Below are 22,254 nucleotides of genomic sequence, written 5' to 3'. Positions count from 1 at the left end.
GTGATCTATACATGAAACTCGCACGTGCAAGTTTTTATTGTCAGATTTGTACATTTCCGGACTCTGCAGAACCGAATATTCATATAAACAGAGCCATAAATACCAAACAACAGCATTTTTTTGATATTATGCACAAATTTTTATTATAGCGCAAATCAGTAAATACAATCAAATCAGGCTTGAAATGCGCTTTGCATCAGTTATTTATCGTATAGCTTGCTTTGCTATTGCCTCACAACAAGTGGACAGCAAGTGCCCAGATAATTTTGTCGAAGCCGAAGGAATTGATGACAAATGTTACAATCGAAGCACAGAACGCTTCGATGAGTACTGGAAGGCGCAGAAACATTGTGCAGAACTCGGGTATGCATGGTTTCTGTCATCTCTCTTTCTCTCTTTATCACCCCCCCCCCCCCCCCCCACCACCCTAATAAAATAAATATTGTCCTCACAACGATTATCTATATCACTATATTAATTATATAGGTAATTGGAGGCTATGCGCTCAATACCGGCTAAGCTTGGTGGAATCTCTCCCAATATAGCCCCCTAGCTTAGTGGTCAGATAACCTATAGCCCCCCATCATGGTAATTATACCATAAGGGGGGGTATAATTTCATGGGGGTATAATTGGAAAGACCCGCTTGGTGGATATATTACATGATGGATCAATTAAATTATATTGGATATATTGGCACCCAATTTTAATTTTAATGTTTTGCAAAATAAAATGGACGATGTTTGGATCTATTCTGTTTTGCCCCCCCCCCCCCCCCCCCCCAGTGTTCTTTAAGACCCCTAGTAACAAATTATTAGCTATTATTATATAGCGCATTACTATGTAAGAAAATAGCACGTGCGCCTGGGGTTCATAAAAAATTTATGCTGACTAAGCTGGGGTGGGGGGGGGGGGGGATCCCGATGTTTTAATCATATTTGGATGTTTGCAGGGCTGGATATTTTCCGTTTCCCCAGCTTAGCCAGCTTAGTGGGTGCATAATATTTGCAGCCCCCCCCCAGACGCAAGTGCCATATTTTTACATGATGATTTACGGATCTTTTCCGTTTGTGCCCCCTAGTTACAGAGCACGTGCCATTACATAGTTAAATCATTATGTAAAAATATGGCACGTGCGTCTGGGGGTGCAAATAATATGCGCCCACTAAGCTGGGGGGCACAAACGGAAAAGATCCTGATTTACTATGTAATGGCACGTGGTCTTTAGCTAGGACGAGCATAACGTACTTGGTGGGGGGGGGGGGGTGAGGGTGCACAAACGGAAAAGATCCGCAGCAATGCTTTTTTTAGTATTTGCATAATTATCGTTAAATTCAACATTATAGGTTAAGTCATTCCGATGAAGTCCATGTGAAAATCATGCATTCATTCAAAATCAAGCAGCGGTTCGAGATGTTAGTTAACAAATTGAGCAGAGGTTGCCAAATCTTGCTTGAAACAAGAATATTGCAAGTTTTATAATGTGCATCTTTTCTATGGCAAATTGAAATACTCACGTGCAAGTTTCAAAATATCAAAAAACTGCAGTGCCAAGTTAAAATGCCAGAATTTCTCATATAGTCTGCCAGCAGTTTGTCTTCCATGAACTTTTGACATTTTAAACAAAATTACGTGACTCTGCAGAGTTCTTGAGCTTTCTTGAGAATGATCTTGAGCCGCTTCGCGGTTCTCTATAAACGCCAGAAGTCTTCAGTGACTTTAAGGAAAATCACGTAACCAAAAAATCTAACTTTCTAAGATCCGGTTGCAGAGATATGAGACGTTAACACACTTGCTCGCGAGTGATTCAAACTATTGGTTTTTAAATTATTCTCGAGCGAAGCGATTATTGTGAACCTTTGGCTCTTTTTCTTATGCGAAGTTTTTGCTTGACCATTTTTGCGCTTCTGTTTTCGAACATTCTTTGACTTCTCAAGTGACTTTTCCACGCTTCACTTCATCATTTTTTAAAGAAATGCGCTGTCAATTAATCTAAGGCAAAACGGAAATCTTGCTACAAAAAATGCAAAAAAAATAATTTTACTAAATTTAGTGAGATGAGATACTATGGCTCCAAAAACAATTTTTTTTACTTAATCCAAATTAATTATTTGACTTAAAAAATACATACCTATTTATGTTAAAAGTATTTTGGTGACCATTGCATTGCAGATGAAAAGGCTTTTTCTGAATATGCCAAATATTAAAAACCGAAATCGTAATCAATTCGGCAAACCATCATAAAAAATAAATAAGGCTATCAGTTTTTCCTGAAGTTTATTCATTGTACTCCTTCTGTAATAAAACTCATTGCTGTAGAATTGGCAAAAACAGCTTTTCTTGATTTATTGCTTGACAAAAACTAAATTAACAGACAAAAGTGATCTATTGTTTTAGCCCTCTCCCCCCGTCTTCTATGCCACCCATTTACAATTAAATTATTGTGATGTAGCAGGTTACTATGTAACAAATAGCAAGTGCGCCTTGAGAACGTAAAAGTTTTATGCCCACTAAACTTGAAGCCAAAAAGAGCAGATGCGCCGAAATTACATATGCCTCTTGACCGCCATTGACCGCATTCTCAGATTAAAATCTAATATAGCGCAATTTTAGTATTATGAAGGTCAGAATTCCCAAAGAATTATTGAGTCTTTCCCAATGAGCCCCCCCATGAAATTATAGCCCCCCATTATGGTATATTTACCATGATTTGGGGAGGGGGCTATAGGTTATTTGACCACTAAGCTGGGGGCTATAATGGGAAAGACCCCATTTTTACCGCATCAAAATATTACAGTTTTGGTGCCGAACAAAGTTTTTAATTGCTTCGAACAAAGTTTGTAGTAGTTATTTTAGTCCTGTTGTCTTCTTCAAGTGATTTTGATAGACCGATTTTTCGTCTTTACCTTTTTGACTTTGCATCATCAGGTGCAAATTGGATAAACAGGTGAAAAGCATTAAAATCTCATAGAGCCGTACATCTTATATGACCCGAAGTATGCGATTCAACTTAACTGTTTTTGTGCCGTAAATTCAAGACGCAAAGGGTGGTTCTCAGTGTTTGACCCCCCTCACTCCACCCCTCCCCCACATAATCCTCCTCCCCCCACTTCACCCTCTAATCCGCAACCAATCATTCCAACTATAAACTAGCGTGCTCCACACCCCCCCCCACCACATACACAACACACAGTGCTCAACTCGCGCCTCTTCAATTAAGTTGAAGCTAGCCTTACTAAACCATAGCTAGCTACTGACGACGCCAACTAATGGTCAGTCGTTTGAGAGCAATTTTCTCGACGTTAGTCGCCTATGTCATGGATTGCACTTCAAAATTTAACTAGGTGATTGGAGCTCAGCTTTTTAACTTGCAAGTATTTTACTGCGAACCAATTTGCGGTCAAACAGAATGATTAGAACCTATTTTTTCTTCAAATCTGCTGTCAAGTCCAGTGTTTTCTGCTCCTGACTAGTGTCTCTCAAACTATCAGTCAAGTTGTCAAACTACATAGAATGAAAAACGTGGGACATAAAAGCAAGTGAGCTAATTGAGTTTAAAAATTGAACTAAGCGGGCGGTTTTTCTGTTAATAGTCTACAAAGCCTCAAAAACGGTCTAAATTAAACAAAATCCACTAACTTTTTTGCTCTTGTCTTGCAAATAATTCAGTTAAAGCCGCTAAAATTTATGATGATTAAGAACGCGTACGTTGAAAATTGGAGTAAAAACACTTCCTATCATTAAATTTAAAGTTTAAATTTTCAGTTTAAAATTTAGCTGCATGTTCAAATATAGCTTTAAATTTGTTTACATATTGTTTTGTCACTATTTGATCTAGTTCAGTTTTAGAAAGAAGTATTCAGCTACTGATCAAAATTTAAACTTAAAAAGGCAAGTTTTTAAGAACATGCGTAAGCTTAAAACCTGCGTGCAATTGCATTTGTTTACGCCGTTATCTTATTTTTCCCGACTGTAGAGTTGCTAATAATGATTCTGCAATAACCGAAGATCATGCAATATTTTTTTAAATTGCTCTCGAACGAAGTTTGAAGCAATTATTGTGAACCTGTGTGTGTTTTTATGCAAAACATTTATTTGACCGTTTTTGCACTTTTCTTCCATAACATTCTGTGACTTTGTAAGCAAATTTTTCATGCTTCTCTTCTTAACTTTGAGTTGATCTCTTTTGCTGTTACTCAGAAGTAAAGTTTGTTGCTAACGCAAAAACGACTGTAACATGGGAAATGAAAAGGGCCTAATAGCCGAGTCGAGAATGCCTCTGTCGAGAACTCAGGAGGGCGCGGGTTCGAATACCAACCTGTAGGGATATTTTTCACCCATAAACAAGAATTCGTCTAAGCAAAAACCCTTGAATTAAATTGCCCAACCCATTATTCGAACGCAATTTGTCCGAAGCGGATGTTAGGCAATTAATTTTGAGTATAGCAAATCGAGATGGCGCACTTATTAATTAGCTACCCATTAGTATATTATTGTACCTTTGTTCTTTTATTCTATACTATAAGGCCACTATTACCTATATAAACATTGGTGACATTTCAACAAACGGACACTCCAAAATATAGAAACTTCAACGAAACTGATCGGTTGAGAAATTCAGAATACATTAACTTTAGTGAGTTCAATTACCCTAAAGTTAACATAAATTATTATTATATTTTGTTTTAACACTATTGGCCATGCTTTGCGGAGCATGGCCTTGCCTCAGTGGCCCGCATGGCCTTGCCTCAGTGGACTTCATATCAATCCATCACAACCAAACGTGAGATCAGTTTCGACCAACAATGCAAATCGTTTCTCTTTCGGCATAAAGCGATTTCTTAGCAAATTTACGTTAACACAAATGTCAGTTTTCGAAAATGTGGGGAATTCGTTGAGCAATCAGACAAACAAAACAGTATTAACATTTTTGCGATTCTGATTGGCCAGCAAAAAGTTTGTATATTTTGATACAACTGCCATTTTCACTAGCGCTATAAACAGTACAGTTCGTTGCAATTTTAGAAATGAACATGTAGTATTGGCACATTTAAGAGGTGAGTAAAGTTTACTCGAGATTGCAAGTAAAAACTTTTTTAATTCCTTTACAATTTTCAAAGGATTTTGCTTGCAATCTCGAGTAAATACACGGCGAGAGCAATTTCTTAGCAGTAAGCGCGCTCGCTTTTATCTTAGCCGCATTTGAGCATTAAAATACAAGGGAATTGAGAATTGTTCTTATGTGAAATAGAATTCAATTACGAGTGATATAAGGATTGAGGCAATTAAAAGATAATTTAAAGCGATTTTAGTTAGTAAAGTCCGATATTTCTTAATGTGCCATTATCTACATAGCAAGATATAAGATAGAAGAAAAAGATTCATTAAATCAAAGCAAAATTTAAAGCATAAATCATCTAAATCATTCATTCACTACTCAAAAATTCGATCACTTATTTCTTGACACTTTCAAAGGGCCTGCCTGGTTCAACTCATCCATTTATCTGCTTAGCTTTTACGATCAAGTCTCTTTCTCTCCTCCCCTCCCCACTCCCCATTTTAGTGACCCCAAATTTTAAATTGTTGTTATATAGCACTTTAGTATGTTAAAAATAGAACCTGCGCCTTGGAACTGGGGGGGGGGTCAAATTCATAAACGCTCCAAATCTTTGCATTTCTTTTGAGCTAAAGTAAATGAGTTTCAGCATCAGGTTGATTAGTGTGATCGATCAGCATCCTCAAAAAGGCCGACCGAAAACAATTTTAAGATACATACATGACAGAAAAACGATAACATACGCATGGGCGCACAAAAACGCACCATTTTTTGTTATTCATGCAATTTATTCTGCTCCACCTCACCCCCTTTGTGTTGTTTTTAAACACCCTTGCAAATCTGTTGTTCTTGTGTATCAAGTTTGGATCTATTCTGTTTCCTGCAGCATTTTTAAGTCCCCTATAACATTTTGCTTATTGTTGTATTTCGCATTCCTATGGAATATGGAACAAAACTTCCCCGTGTTTGGCGTTAATAAATAGATGCCTACTAAAAAGAGGGCGGTGCAGAAACGACCCTAAACTTTTGTTTTAGAATTAGCGCGTTCTAGTGGGAGCGTACAAACTACCAAATTACCTAGAGCTAACTTTCAAAGTAAATCAATAGTGAACTAGAAAGTTTTTCCAAAAAAATTCAGTACTGATTCAGAGCCTTTTCATTTCACATTTTGCACTAAATTTCTCTGATTTGGCCTCTGCTCTCAACCCTGAATTCTTTTCGATTTAGAGTCTGAATCAGACTCTAATTTACGTCTCAACAAGGTTGAAGTCATTGCTAAGTTTGTAAGCCTAAGCTAGGTTTTATTATTGATTTTGCTCTCAGGTCTTCGAAAACGCAAAATCATTCAACAAAACAAATTGAAAAAGTTTATAATATAGAGATGCAGAATGCAGGAGAACAAAATTAATACAGTAGGGTTTTCTGCATTCAAGTTCTTTGCGAAAAAAAAACAAAGATCTTTTCAGTCTGTGCCACCCAGAACGTTTTGAGCCCCCTGTTACAGAGCAAGTGCAATTACCTAGTAAATCATTATATAAGAATATGGCACGTGCGTCTGGGGTTGTGCAAATAATCCTGCGCCCACTAGTCTGGGGGCACAAACGGAAAAGATCCAAAAACAATATCATTTCCACGAAACCCCCAAATAGTTGTCATAAATTATAGCTCTCCCATCATGGTATTTATACCGTAATGGAGGCTATTATTTCTTGTGGGTGACACATATGGAAAGACTCTCTTTTTGAGCCTGTTGTGTTTTAGTACATTACGTTTGCTGTCAGAAGATTCCAAGCGATTAATATACAAAACAGTCAAACAATTCGTTACCTTCTCATTTTTTCTTTTGGTTTCACACAATTAACTCATTTTGTTGCTTAGATCAAAACATATCATTTCTTCATAACTCACCTAAATCAACTCATTCAAAACTCAAAATTTCAGTTACAATTTTTTTGGCACTTTTAAAGGAACTAATTCAATTTATCAAAGTCTCTGTTTAGCTTTTAGCATCAATTTGTTCTCCCTGTTTTTCAGACTCACAGTTTTTATTATGTCCTTATATAGCACTTCAATATGTAAAAACAGCACATGCGCCTTGGGTGCGGCGTCAAAGTCAGAACGGGTCCCGCTTTTGCATTTGTCTTATGCAAATCAAATGAAGTTCAGATCTATTTTGTTTTGCCCCCCCCCCCCCCCCCCAACTTAGTGAGCATAAATCTTTTATGACGTCCAGGCGCACGTGCTATTTTCTTACATAGTAACGTGCTATATAACAACATATAATTTGTAAATGGGGGTCAAAAAAACACTGGGGGCCGAAACAAAATAGATCCTGAATTTCTACAACATCAAGTTGATTAGTGGAAACAATCACCGTCTTCAACATTGTTGAACGAAAACACTCCCAGATACACAAAGTGCAAAAAAAAGAAATAATTACGCATGCAGTCACAAATTCGGAAAAAAATATTTTATTATTTTTGGAATTTGTTCTGTTTCCCCGTTGTATTTTTGTCCAAACAATTTACAAATTACACGTTCTTATGTATCATTTTTGGAACATTGTGCTTCCCCCAGTGTTTTTAAATCCCACAAATTTTAAGCATCCCACAATTTGCTTGTTGTTATTTACGAAATTACTATGGAAAAAAAGTGCACCCGGTTGGCTTAAATAAATAGATGCCCACTAAGCTAGAGGGGGGTACAGAAACGATCCTAACTTTTTTTGTAATAATTAGCACGCAATTGGGAGCACACAAATTACCAAATCACCTGTACCTAACTTCCAGAGTAAATGTGTACTGAACTGGAAAGGTTTTCAAAAACAGTCCAGAACTCATTCAAAGTCTGTTCATGTCACATTTTGCCCTCGTTTTCTCCAATTCTAACACTGATTCAGACCCTGGATGCTTTTCGGTTGAGACTCTGAATCAATCTCTGTTTTACATGTGAATAAGGTTAACGCCATAACTAATCTCGTTAGCCAAGCTTGGTTTGGTTTTGCTATTGATTTCGCTCTCAGGTCTTTGAAAAAGACAAAGCCATACAAAAACAAGAGAAAAGCCACCCAACCCCCCATTTAGTGTTAATATAACTAATGTTGAAAGTATAATGTTAATTGTTTAAAGTATGGAAAGATATACGTACCTCATCCACGTGCTGATTTACATCTTAGTTATTTATGAAATGAGTGAATGCAACAAGGAGCTAACACGTGCTATTTATACTAGATTTGTCCCCAACTTTTCATATTGTTATAGGTGATATGATGACCCTTGATCTTTTGGAGATGTAAATTATCATAGTAAATAGCTAGTTAAGATCGGATGTCATAAGAAGTCAAGGAAGTTATAAATTAAAGGTGATCACCATGAATGTAAAAGTGCGGTAATTTGGGGTAATAAATATGGACTGAATTTCGTGTCAATCGCCACAGTTGTCAACCATTATTTCTAATTTAACTATTCGATTACAAGATTTGTCTCTGCGTTCCCATTAACCGACAGGTTATGGGCCCAGAGCTTTTCTAAGTTAAGTAATCAACCCCCATCGTAAATAGAAAAACGTTGTTGCTGCGCCTCTTTGCTACATAAGAGGATCGCTGAAATCACTGGGGGAGGAAGAAGACACAGAAGACAAGGAGAGACAAGCCTTGTAGTCAAGAAGTGGCCAAGTGAGACCAGAAGAAGCAAGAGTAAGAAGCTTGTGTAACTGGTTGGGGGACTTCAGTTGTGGAGTTGAAAGCTTGTGTGACTGGTTGGGGGACTTCAATTGTGGAGTTGGAAGCTCTTGTAAGTGGTTGGGGGACTTCATTTGTGAAGTGAGCAGTTTGTGAAGCTGGTTGGGGACTTCATCTGTTGAGTCGAGAGCTTGTGTACCTGGTCGGGGGACTTCAATCGTGGAGTGCTAAGTGTGTGTAGCTAAGCAGTGGATTCTGCTTGTGAAGAAGAGTGAGTGGAGCTGTTGTGGGGAATCAAAAAGGAGCGTGGAGGTTCAACTGTATAACAGAGCTGTCGGGGAACCAGGATTGCTTAGTATAGCTGAGAACAGCTCAGCTTAAACAACTGTTTCATTTTCAATTGTGTGTGCTGTGCTTCTGTAAGATACAAGTTTGGTCGAAAGACACAAAAGTTGGTGGTAAAACATTTCTTAAATAGGACTAGGACTAGGGTTCGAGTACATTATCCTCGGAGGGTGTTGGTATCCTCATCGTGCTTAATCGCGGCAGAAAAACCCTGGCTCAATGTCAATGTCCTGCTTTCGATTTGGTCAAGGATATTACAGAACTCGAACAGAACACCAACTGCTAGATTAATTTAGTCGACCAAACTCTTTTTGCTTAGTGTTTTTTTTCCCTACAAGTGCTAACATATTACAAGAAGTGCTAACCTGGTGCTATAAAGCATTTTTTTGATACACAAACATAACGACTCACCGCTTCGTCGCCCTATAACACAGCCACCAACAGGCAACAGATTCAAACACGCGTAGAAAGGAAAGGAGTTTTGATCTAAGTCCGAACAAGATTTTTTTCACAGTCTGACCCTTTTTACAAAAGAATATTTACCTAGAGCAGTACTAGCTTAGAAAAACAAAGGACATAGTTGGGGCATCATAAGTCTTTGGTTCAGTAGGGAACAATTAAAGCTAAAGAGTTAATTTGAGACGAACGGAAATTAAACGAAAGTAAGACAGGCCTAACAATGAGCTCAAAATTAGAAAGATTGGTATTCAGCGGGCGTGAAGATGATTTCTTGTATTTTGCTGAACAGTTTGAGGCTCGTATGCACTCTTTAAAACTTGGTAAAGTTCTTAGTGGAGAAGCCACCTATCTAGATTATGTGCAAGCTGTTAGAAATAATTCTTCGGAGGAGCAACGTAGGCAAGCTATAGAAAAGGGGAGGGAAGAATTAGAAGAGAAAAAGAAGACATTGTGGTACGAGTTGGTTCAGGCTTTAGACAAAACATCAGTTCTTTTTCTTAGACCGCATAAGGGTGATGGCACCAGAGCTTGGGATGTACTATGTAAACGCTTCAAAAGTTTTGAGAGACCCCAGCTACACAAATTGATAGCGCAATTAACTAGCCTTAGGAAGACTTCAAGTGAGAGTATAGTAGATTATCTCACCAGAGCAGATGATATGCAATACAACTTAACACTAGTGAATGAAGGAATTAGTGAAAAAATGTTTGTCTCAATAATTCTAAAAGGGCTCCCGAAGGAATATGAAAATTTCGCAACACTCGTGAAATACAGCAAGGACGAGAAAACTCTGGAGGAAATAAAACGAGACCTGATAAACTTCGATAATGAAAATGTAAAAACTAAAACAGAGAGCGTATTCTTTAATAAGGAACGGAAGTGTTTCAACTGCCAGAAAATGGGACATATCGCAAAAGAATGTAGGTTTAAGAAAACCATTCCTGAACAAACCAAAGCTTCTCAAATGAAATGTTTTAAGTGTGGTGAGCACGGACATATAGCTAAATTTTGTAGAAAACAACAGAAATATGAGAAAAAGTTTGTAAGTCAAAGCAGGAGAAGCAACCAGAGGGGCACGCAAAATTTAGTTGAGGAGCAGAATTTAGAAGAAGAAGAAGAAGAGATCTTTTCCTTCTTTCAAACGTCGGAAAACAACCTTACAAATGAGCTAGTTTTAGACTCAGGTGCTACCAGTCATATGATTAGAGTTGAAAGTTTGTTCATAGATATAGACAAGGAGTATTCTGGTACCATCACTAATGCAAACAGCAGTAAAAGTTCAATTAGTGGGAAAGGAACAGTTGAAATTAGGGTTTTGGATTCCAATGGTTTAGCGCGAAAAATAAGATCAAATAATGCGTTGCTTGTTCCCAACAACACAAGGAATCTGATATCAGTGTCAAAACTTAGAGCAACAGGCAATGAGGTCGTCTTTGGTGTGACTTTAGAAATACGAACTAAGAACGGAACAGTTTTCCCTTTCGAGGAAAGAGATAGTTTATTTATCTGGCACAACATTGATTACGGCGAGCAGTGCAATTTAGCAAATGGAGATCCCCTTAGTTTGTGGCATAAGCGTTTGGGTCATAACAATGTTGAGGACATATACAAATTAAAAGATCACGCAGTGGGGCTAAAAGTAAACGAGCATGATTTAGCAAACTGTGAAATATGTCAGCTAAATAAATCAAAGAAACTTCCAGTACCAAGAGACTCAGGAACAAGAGCAAGTGAAGTCTTAGAAATTGTTCATACCAACATATTAGGGCCCATCCAACCGGAAGCGGTTGATGGTCATAGGTATGCAATAGGGTTCGTGGATAGTTTTAGCAGATATCAGAAACTATATTTTTTGAGGACAAGGGACGAGGCCTTTGAAAAGGTTGAACAATTCTTTGCAGACATAAGACAACCAGGAACCTTAGTTTGTGACGGCGCAGGGGAATATGTGTCAAATGACATAAAACAATTATGTAGACGAAAAGGGGTTAGGCTTGAGTTCTCGGCACCGTATACACCACAAGAAAACGGAAAGGTTGAGAGGAATTGGGGGACAATCACCCCAATGGCTAGATGTCTTTTAGAGCAGTCAGGTTTAGAAAAAGAGTATTGGCCATATGCACTTAACATGGCAAGTGAGATTAAAAATTTTTGTTTCCATTCAGGTATTCAGAAGACACCTTTTGAGGCAATGTACAAGAAGAAACCTAACTTAGAATCTATCAAAGTGTTTGGTTGTTCAGCTTTCCTTCATGTTGAAAAAAATTTTCGTGTTAAGATTGATAGAACTTCTCAAAAAGGAATATTCTTAGGGTCTTCAGACAATAGTAAGACTTATCTGATAGGTATTCCAAATGACAAAGGGGTCTTTAAGGTTAGAAAATCTCGCAATGTAACTTTCAACGAAAACGAAATGTTTATTGAAGTCAAAGAAAAGAAGGAGGAGATAGTCAACAAGCATCATTCAGATGGTGATAGAGATTTAAACCCGGTAGCTTTCCTTGGTGAAATTGTTAACAACGAATTGCTACCTAAGTCTATTGATGAAGCAATTAGGGATAAAAACTGGTACGAGGCAATGAAGTTAGAATACAACTCATTAGTGGAAAATAAAGTTTGGGAACTGGTAGAGAACAAAGGAAATAAACCCATTGGTAGCCGCTGGCACTTTGCTCTTAAGTTTGGCCCTAGCGGGGAGATAACAAGGTATAAAGCTAGATTCGTAGCAAAAGGATTTAGCCAAGTTCCAGGTCGAGATTACAACGAAACATACTCACCAACAACACGCCTCTCAACAATTCGAGTACTGATAAGCTACGCAGTAAATAATAACACCGAGTTGAAACAAATGGATATTAAAACAGCATACTTAAATGCTGACATCGAAGAAGAAATCTTCATGCAACAGCCCGAAGGGTTCGAAAAATTTGACAAGCAAGGAAATCCATTAATTTGTAAGCTGAGGAGAAGTTTATATGGATTAAAACAGTCCGGTAGAAATTGGTACTTAACAATCAAAAATTTTCTCAGTCAATTAGGTTTCGCAGCTGCTATTCAAGATGAGTGTCTTTTCATAAAGAAAAGTGAAAATGGTATAGAGGGAATAGTGTGTCTTTGGGTAGATGATATGGTGATATTAGGATTGCAGGAAAACTTTTGTGAGAACTTTAAAAATAAAATTAGTGAGCAATTTCAAATTAGCAGTTATGGAGATCTTAGTTGGTTCTTAAATATAAAAATTGAGCGAACAGAAAACGAAATAAAGCTAAGTCAAGAAGCTTAAGTAGAAAAATTGCTAGAGAAGTTTAACATGAGTGAATCGAAGACACTGGAAACACCATTAGACGTTAGCCTGAAACTATCAAAATTAGATTCACCAGAAATAGGAAGCAATGAGCATAAAGAAATGCAATCATGTGATTATAGGGGTATAGTGGGATGTTTGAACTATTTGGCATTAACAAGTAGACCGGATATTGCGCACGCAGCCAATTTATTGAGTTCGTTTGTTGAAAATCCTGGAAGGCGACATTGGAATGCGGCAAAAGGGTGTTTACGTTACCTAAAAGGTACAAAATCAGAGAAGATGAATTTTAGAAAAAGTGAGAAACTGGAGTTAACAGGATTTTCAGACTCAGATTGGGCAGGCAATATAGACAATAGAAAAAGTACAAGTGGTTTTTGTTTTAAACTTAATAATAGTTCAGGTACAATCAGTTGGGCTAGCAAGTTACAAAAGTGTGTATCTACTTCAACAGCTGAGGCTGAGCTTAACGCCGTAGTCGAGGCCAGTAAAGAAGCAGTACATTTGGTAAACCTATTATGAGAATTAGATTTAGAAATCCAGCAGCCAGTAAACGTCTTTGTAGACAATCAAGCTTGTATTGCTCTTAGTAAAAATTCGATGAATCACGGAAAGACAAAGCACTTTTCATTAAAAGTGCACTTCGTTCGGAATTTAGTCGAAAGTCGACTATTAGAGCTAAACTACTTACCTACCGATCGCATGCCGGCAGACACACTTACAAAAGCATTGGGGAGGACCAAAGTATCACTTTTTCGTGATGTCCTTCTCGGAACAAACACTTAACATGATAGGAGGAGTGTTGAAAGTATAATGTTAATTGTTTAAAGTATGGAAAGATATACGTACCTCATCCACGTGCTGATTTACATCTTAGATATTTATGAAATGAGTGAATGCAACAAGGAGCTAACACGTGCTATTTATACTAGATTTGTCCCCAACTTTTCATATTGTTATAGGTGATATGATGACCCTTGATCTTTTGGAGATGTAAATTATCATAGTAAATAGCTAGTTAAGATCGGATGTCATAAGAAGTCAAGGAAGTTATAAATTAAAGGTGATCACCATGAATGTAAAAGTGCGGTAATTTGGGGTAATAAATATGGACTGAATTTCGTGTCAATCGCCACAGTTGTCAACCATTATTTCTAATTTAACTATTCGATTACAAGATTTGTCTCTGCGTTCCCATTAACCGACAACTAAAACTCCCGCATAATGGTAATTATTTTGTAATGGCTGCATTTTCTTAGGCGTGTCATAATGGTTAAGACTCCAACCTCTCTTTTGAACTTGGCAACTTTTGGTGAGCGATGTCTTTTGTCGGAATTTTTCAAAGCGATTAGTATACAAAATAGCTAAGCATTTGGATACATTTGTCTCATTTTGTTTGTTTTCAGCACAATCAACTTATATACATTTATAAATCACCTTTATATAACCTTTATAAATCACCTATATCAACTCATTCAAAACTCGAAAAACACATTTCTAAGCACTTTTAAAGGAAATTATTCAACTTATCAAAGTGTCTGTTCAGCTTTTAGGATCAATTCAGTTTTGCCAACCAACCATGTTTTTTTATGACCATCAACTATTTTTGTGTCTTTACATAACACTTTAGTATGTGAAAATAGCACCAGTTACTTGGGGGCGTCAAAATCAGAAAAGACTCAGCTTTTTTGTTTTCCTTCGTTCATATGTTAATCCATTTTAATGTCAAGATCAGGTTGATTACTGTAATCAATCAACTTCCTCTAAATCGAAAATGCTGAACAAACACACTTTCCAGATACATAAAAAGACACAGAAGTGAATTCATATGCTTGGACACCCAAATACGCACAAAATTTTTAACTATTGATAGGTTTTATTCTGTTAAAATTATTCTGTTAAATGTTAACCCCTCCCCCCCCCTCCTTTGTCTTGCTTTTGAACCCCCTTACAAGTTAGTTGTTGTTAGGTATCAATTTTTCCATCTATTCTGCTTCCCCCAGTGTTCTTTGAACCCCCAATTTTTTAAACATCCAACAATTTGTTTGTTGTTATATACAACATTACTATGGAAAAAATACTATGTGCATCTGGTTGGCGTAAATAAATTGGGGCCTTCTAAGCTGGTGGGGGGGGGGGGGCAGAACGGATCAAAATTTTAGAAGAAGAATTTTGAAGGGGGCAGAAGAATTAGCACGTGCGTGCTAGTGGCTAGTGGGAGAGTATAAATTATAAATTTTCCTGTACATAATTTTCATAGTAAATCAGCAATGAAATGCGAAATAAACTGTTCAGTTTAGATTTAGAGTCTGTTCGGGTCACTTTTTGCTCTATTTTTCTCCTATTCGAACTCTGATTCAGACCTTAAATTATTTCTTATTGAGACTCTGAATCAGACTCCGATTTACGTCTGAGTATGGCTAAAGGGATCTATTCTGTTTCGACACCCCCCCCCCCCCCCCAGTGTTTTTATGACCCCCACTTACAAATTATATGTTGTTATATAGCACGTTACTATCGAAGAAAATAGCACGTGCGCCTGGGGGTCATAAAAGGTTTATAATCACTAAGCTAGGGGGCCAAAACAGAATAGATCCGGCTAAAGTCATATATAAGTTTGTAAGCCAAACTAGGTTTTTTCCATTGATTTCGCTCTCAGGTCATTTGAAAAAAAAACAAAGACATAAAATAACAAAAGAAATTAAAGAAACCTATTCTAAATTTTGCTCTGATTGAGAAAAACTCTGAGAACACCAATTTTTGTTTTTGCTCTGATTCAGAGAGGTTTAAAATTCGATGCAGCAACAAATCTGAAAATCTTCTTAATCAGTATTGAAAGTTACTGTTACTTTGAAAATCTTCTTAATCAATTCTGATGCTGACTGGGTGCTAGTCGCGGGTATACACCCACTCAGCAAGGGTGCTGAATAAGTTGGGGGTAGTATAATTCTGAGAAAACTAATATTCAATTCAATTTTATGATTCTGAACCATTTAAATTCATAAACTGAGGCAAGCTAGGTTTTACCATGATGAATATAATAAAATTGTGATTCCGTTTTTGACAAAAGTTATCGGCATTTTTCTCCAAAACCTATTAAAAACTGTTGAAAAATTGATGGAGAGTCTTTTCATTTGTTCCTGCAGTTTTGAAAACAATTAATTTTTCACTTTCATTCAGTTTCGGAGCTAAATCCAAATTGCATTCCAAATTTTCCTTTGATTCAAAAAAATTCAGAGAACCCTATTTTTGAATTTTGTTCTGATTCAGAATCAATACAGAAACTATTCTGCAAACCTTGTGAATCAGTACTGATTGTCAATGTTACTCTGGAAATGCTCTGAATCGTTTCTGATGCTGAATGAGTGTTCGGCATGGGGGAGGAGCTGAGTAGATCGACGCAATCTTGGCAGTCTCATCTTGAGAAACTTATCTTCATGAGATAAATTTCATGATTTTGAACCGCTTGTCGCTCGATCGGGGTGTTGTCTCATAAATTGGGTTAAATTTGGGGGGGTCTTTCCCATTACAGCCCCCCCCATGAAATTATAGCCCCCGCATTATGATATAATTACCATGTTTGGGGGGACTATAGGTTATCTGACCACTGAGCTGGGGGGGTGTTATAGCTGAGGTTAGCAATTAGAATTGTTTTAGCGTTACGAATACGTTATCTTGGAATTATGATGAAATCGCGGAGCGAATCCGAATTTACGCGGAAATTGTTACTTTTACTTAGTGGGATCGCAGTGCGAATCCAATCTGGAATTTGTGTCTGATAATTGAAGAGCTTTTACAACGAAAACTTGAATTCAGAATGCTAATCGATATTATGATTACTTATAATAAAGTACTGTGAACAAAATATGAAATAATTTAGTAGACTAGCGGGAACATATTTATACGAGAATAACTAAAAGTCATAATCTTAGTTTTAAAATGTATGATATTAATATTAAAAAAGAGGATAACTGATAGTTTAGTACACATAGAGATTTCGATACATATATATATATATATATATATATATATATATATATATATATATTTATGTAATCATATGTATCACATTTCCCCCATGACAGAAAAATTGGAAATTTATTTACAATTTGAGAATGAACACAAATGAGGAGATGAAACTATGAGTGCAAATAACAGAAACAATGAATGGAAAGGTGACGCAAATGTTAAATTGAATGAACAAATGACTGATGTTTATGTATATGTGAAGCATATGTAAGCGGGAAAAACATATTGGCACAAATATCAAGTATACAGTGATTATCATATTGATAAACTTGAAGGGCAATTACAGCACATTAAATAATGAAATCCAATTAAAATTGGATTCGCAGAACGAATACAGTGTATAATTATAACATGCAAAAGAACCAAATTGGAGTAAATAAATTAAATGCACACACATTAGAAAGTGGATTCGCAGAGCGAATACAGGAACAAATTGAAATTATAAATTGAGTAACAAATGAAATAAATTAAGTTTAACGTACACATTTAAAATTGGATTCGCAGGGCGAATACATAAAAGAATTAAGATGATGGAGTTTGCAAAGTTTTAATTGTTTCAACTAAATTTCATTTTCAGCGTCCAAGACTGATAACTCACGTTCCTGCTCATATTCGTAGTACCTGATTCGGGGATCTGATGGTGAAGTCTGTCCGATTCGAATATCCGGCCGTGGTGGTGATGGGACTCTTGAGTGCTCGGCGTCCTAAATTAGCGCTACTACAGAATTTTCACTTTTCTTTTCCTTTTTGGTTATGCGTTTATTTGGTTTTGCCGAACTAGTTGAAGCCAAAGAACTTGTTGGGGAGATATCCGCGTCTGTGAAGCCGTAAAATTGGGTCCGTCTTCTTTTACGACCTTCAGTTTGATCTTGCGAAGTGGAAGACATGGATGGTTCCTGATGATCTCGTGCATTAGGCGCCGCCGGAGCAGGTACAATTGAAATTAATGGTTGTGTAGAAGTCATTGCAGTATCGCTTGGCTCATTTAAATTTGTGTTACGATGACATTTAATGTGAGGCTTAACTGGTTTACAGACTGTCAGGGCGCGTGAAACAATCGAATTTACTGAAGAGACTACAGAAGTGGTATCGCGTTGACGGTGGAGAATCTTTATCTCTCCCCTCTTCTGTCTTTTCAAATCATTACTGTGTCTCGCGATCTTTGTTTCCGTCGTCTGTTCATATGGCGCGGGTCGTCGTTGCGCATACATCCATAGATTGGTTGATCGCTCCGCTTTTGTTCCAAACTTGGCTAAACCGCTATCCCGAACTTTTAATGGAGATTGCCCAGGTTCATTAATTATTGTCGTTGTGGGCGATGATTTCGTCACGAATGATCCTGGTTTAAGGACCTCATAGAGACCAGCGAGTTGTCTCCTCGCTCTCTTTTTGTTCGGGAGCTTCCGAACTAATTTGACGCTGAGCGATTTTTCTGTCCGGGGAATGGGGTCTGTGAGCTTTGGGTGGGTAATGAACCGGGGTTCCTTATCATCTGAATCTCGATAACGAGAGCCCGCGTCTAGTGATGCCTGACACATATTCTTTTCAATCTCAGTGTCACTTCTGTTCCGGTTAATCCATCTAGCTTCGTCCAAGAATTCGTCGGCGGGAACTGTATCAGCATCTAAATAGTGATTATTGATTTTTTCATAACTTAGATTTAAACTTGACGGATTAGTACTAATATTCCGTAAAGGAGTATTTGCAGGACTACCGAAATGAGCTTCAAACGGTGTTATCTTTGTAGTTTTCTGCCATGTTAAACGTAAAACGGAGACTATTTGTTTAATGGCTTTGGACGTTGAGAATGTGTCTTTATTTTCAGCTTTCATACAAGATAAACGGCGTTTCATTGTTTGGATCATTCGCTCCACTAATCCAATAGCTCTTTGATCGCCGACCGGAGCATCAATAATGTTAATATTGTTTTCATTACGGTAATTTGTAACTTGTTTACCAACTAGACAAGTTGCTTGATCTAAGCGTATGGTTCGTGGATTACCGTGAGTATATGCATAGTGTCGAAAAAATTTCACTACATTTGCGCCATTAGATTTTTCAAAAATTTGAACTGTCGGATACTTTGATTAACGGTCGATACGTCTTAGGAAATATATATCTTTATTTTGATCGTTTAGTATCGGACCCCCAAAGTCAATCTGAATTTCATCATTAAGTTCTTGACAAGCCTTATGTGAATACCATTCAGATTTTGGGATAATAGGTTTGAGGTTCTTACCAATATCCGTACACGGAACACAATCTGAAGTTTTGGCCTAAATTTCCCTGTACATGTATGGCCACCATGCATATTGGGAAAGGGAAATCATTCCCCAACTACCGGGGTGTGTCTTGTGTATTGATTCCAATACAGCTTCCTTGATGGAGTTGGGTATGGCGACGCGTTGGTCGACACACAGGCAGCCAGACTTTACATGGAGGTCTTTCCAGAAGGAGTGGACATAAGGACTGACTTCCTTACATCGAGCCTCGTCGTCTTGAATGACGCAATCTCAGATCTCTTTCAACACCGCATCCTTGCTAGTGAGGACTGCAAGGAAGGACTTGGTAAACAACTGATTGAGATTGTTTTCGAAAATCTCCTCCCGAGAAAGTTCGATATCATGATTTTCGGGTGGCGATGAGGCCTGGGTGTTACTGTGGCTCGTACTAGTAGTTGCTATAGGAGTTGAATGAGTACGAAACGTCACTCGGGGACTTTGCGGGGATGCTGTGGGGCTATTTTGTGGTGACTCATTTGTGGACATTGTTATGTGGTGTATTTTCCAATCTGAATTTGCGGTTGAATTACAGTTTAAATTTTGCGAGTGGATTTGCGCTGCGGGTGCAGTATTAATTTGAAGCAAGTGATTTGCTTGGCAATTAAAAGCAGAAGTGAATTTAGAATTGTAATTGTTTACTGTTGCTCGGGTAGTGAATGAGTTATTTGAGGCATTTGAAGTATTTACGTGCTACTTTTAGCAGGTTTGCAATAATGGACGCGCGGCTTGTTTACTTGTATTTTTGTAGTGTGCCGCTTATGGAAAGGAATTTTATGTGGGTGACAGAAAAAAAATGTAATTGCGTCGCGAATGCGGGAAATTGTTGCTAATGAATTCGTCGCCATGAATTCATCATCATATTGAGTGATGCTTTTTGCTCTTTGATTTGGTTGGCGCGAAAAGTAATCAACTAAACCCATTCTAGTGCCGGGAATATGTCTATATTAAAGTCGAAAGATAACAAACGATCAATCCATCGTTTTAATCGGCTATTATAATATTTATTTGAACAATGAGATATTAGAACCGAAAAGAGTGCTCTATGATCTGTCAGGACTGTGAAATTTTTTCCAAAAAGATAATATTTAAAATATTTGATAGCCCAAACCACACCAAGCAATTCGAGTTCATTTATACTGTAACGTTCTTTATTATTATTAAGAAAGCGAGAAGCAAAAGCTACCGTTTTCCACCCGTCACAATCCAATAGCTCAAGCGCAGCGCCTAATCCTTGGCGAGATTCATCGCATTTGATTCGCGTTTCCAATGTTGGGTTAAAATGAGTATTTTCTGTAGCGCTTGTGATTACGGTTTTATTATACTCGAAATGTTTTTGGTGAATATCAGTACAAACGAATTTTTCACTTTTCTTTAATAGGGGTCGGAGAGGGTGACTGATTTTAGCAAGATTGGTTCTAAATTTGATTAAATGATGAACACTGCCTAAGAATGATCGTAATTGTTTTAATGTTTTAGGAGCTTTAATTTCTGCAATTGCTGCGGTTTTTATTTCTATAGGTTTAACGCCATTTTGCGAAAATGTGAAGCCAAGCCAATTTTTCTGGTGTTTTGCGAAGTGACATTTGCTTAAATTAATTCTGAGATTATCGGCATCGAGTTTCTGCAAACATTTGTAAACGTACTTGAGGAGCAATTCCTTAGTGCTTTTGCTAACTACAATTATGTCATGGAGAAAACATTAGGTATTAGACAAACCACTAGTGAACTAGTGTAGAGTCCATCGCTTTCTGGAATTCTGCTGGCTTATCCGTAAGACCATAAAATCCCGTTTTAAAGCGATACGTACCTGTTGCGTCGCCACAAATAATATTGAAATTGCAAGGACGTGCGGTATCCGGATGCAAGTTTAGTTGACTATATGCATATTTTAAATCAATCGTCGAAAAATAAACATTATCACCATGATTAGAATCCTTAATATTTAGTGAAATCGAATCAGTAAGACTATCTATGTTTGGCATTCGATACTTATTTTTATGGCTAGCCTGGTTCAGAACTATAGAATCAAGGGCTAGCTTTACTGACTGGTCTTTTTTAACTGTGATTACAATTGTAGAAACAAAGTTCTTATCAGAGCATTCCTGTAATTTCTCGATATGTCCTTGTTCTGAAAGTTTTTGCAATTCATCAGATACTTTATCTGATAAATTTATAGGGACACGACGACCTTTTTGGTGTGATGGGGTATAATTCCGATGACATTTTGAACGAACTATATGTACTTTGGACTTACCAATTCGGGAGATTAGGTCGGGAAAATCAGTTGCGATTTGCTTTTTGATTGGGCAGTATTCTTGATCTACCTGATTAACTGTCTTTTGATTATTAGATTGTTGGATAGAAAGACCGAGAGCAGTAAATAGATCTCTAACCAATAGAGGACTATGACCATCCGTCACTACTTGAATTTCTATGGGATTCGCGTACCAATTGTTGCTTCGAATTGACGTTTGGAGGATGCCTAGCGTTTGAACGGGCTCGTTAGAGAAAGTTTTCAATTGTTTGGGATTCGCTTCGCGTATCCACTTCGAATTTAGATCTTGGGAAATGATTGAATCTGTCAATGACTCATTTATTATTGTACATACACTACCCGAATCCACCAGAACGTTTGTTGCTGTGTTTCCGAACACTACAGGGAGATTGATTGCTTCTACAGAAGTTGTAGAGTCTGCCGAAGACACTGAAGCTACACAATTATCTTCATCCGATGAGTAATTTGATTCCAAATCAGGATCAAAATCAGCCAAGATTTGATTAACATCTTCATTTTGATCATCTTTTTCAACATTATTAACTTTTGGCTTCGCTTTTGGGTAAGAGTTGGGATCTTTAGGTTTTCGACAGATCTTTGCGAAGTGGTTTTCAATACCGCAGTTGTTGCATTTCTTTCCACGTGCTGGACATCTATTGCAGTGTTCTGGAGTCCAACTCATTCCACAGAAGTGAAAGGTTGTGGGCTTTTTCCGTGCAGTGGTATTCATAGTAGAAAAAGGGGTAGCATTCGCGATGCACATCCGTTGTACTTGATTAACCGTTGAATTGAGTTCAGTTTTGTTTGCGTTCATTTTAAGTTGATT

At 37.4% G+C, this 22,254-nt stretch overlaps 1 long non-coding RNA gene across 1 annotated transcript in view; it reads left to right on the top strand.

The window, feature by feature from the left end:
- The first annotated feature begins 33 nt into the window (after window positions 1-33).
- LOC142353308 (uncharacterized) overlaps window positions 34-22,254 on the top strand; it is a 34,024-nt gene continuing 11,803 nt past the window's right edge. The window contains exon 1 of the long non-coding RNA XR_012761043.1: window positions 34-363. This is a non-coding gene — a long non-coding RNA (uncharacterized LOC142353308). The remainder of the gene's footprint in view (window positions 364-22,254) is intronic.

This window comes from Convolutriloba macropyga, chromosome 14 (assembly GCF_964194025.1).
Source record: "Convolutriloba macropyga chromosome 14, txConMacr16.3, whole genome shotgun sequence".
Classification (NCBI taxonomy): domain Eukaryota; kingdom Metazoa; phylum Xenacoelomorpha; order Acoela; family Convolutidae; genus Convolutriloba; species Convolutriloba macropyga.
The sequence above is the reverse complement of the archived record's forward strand: the minus strand, read 5'-3'. Positions and strand labels throughout refer to the sequence as shown.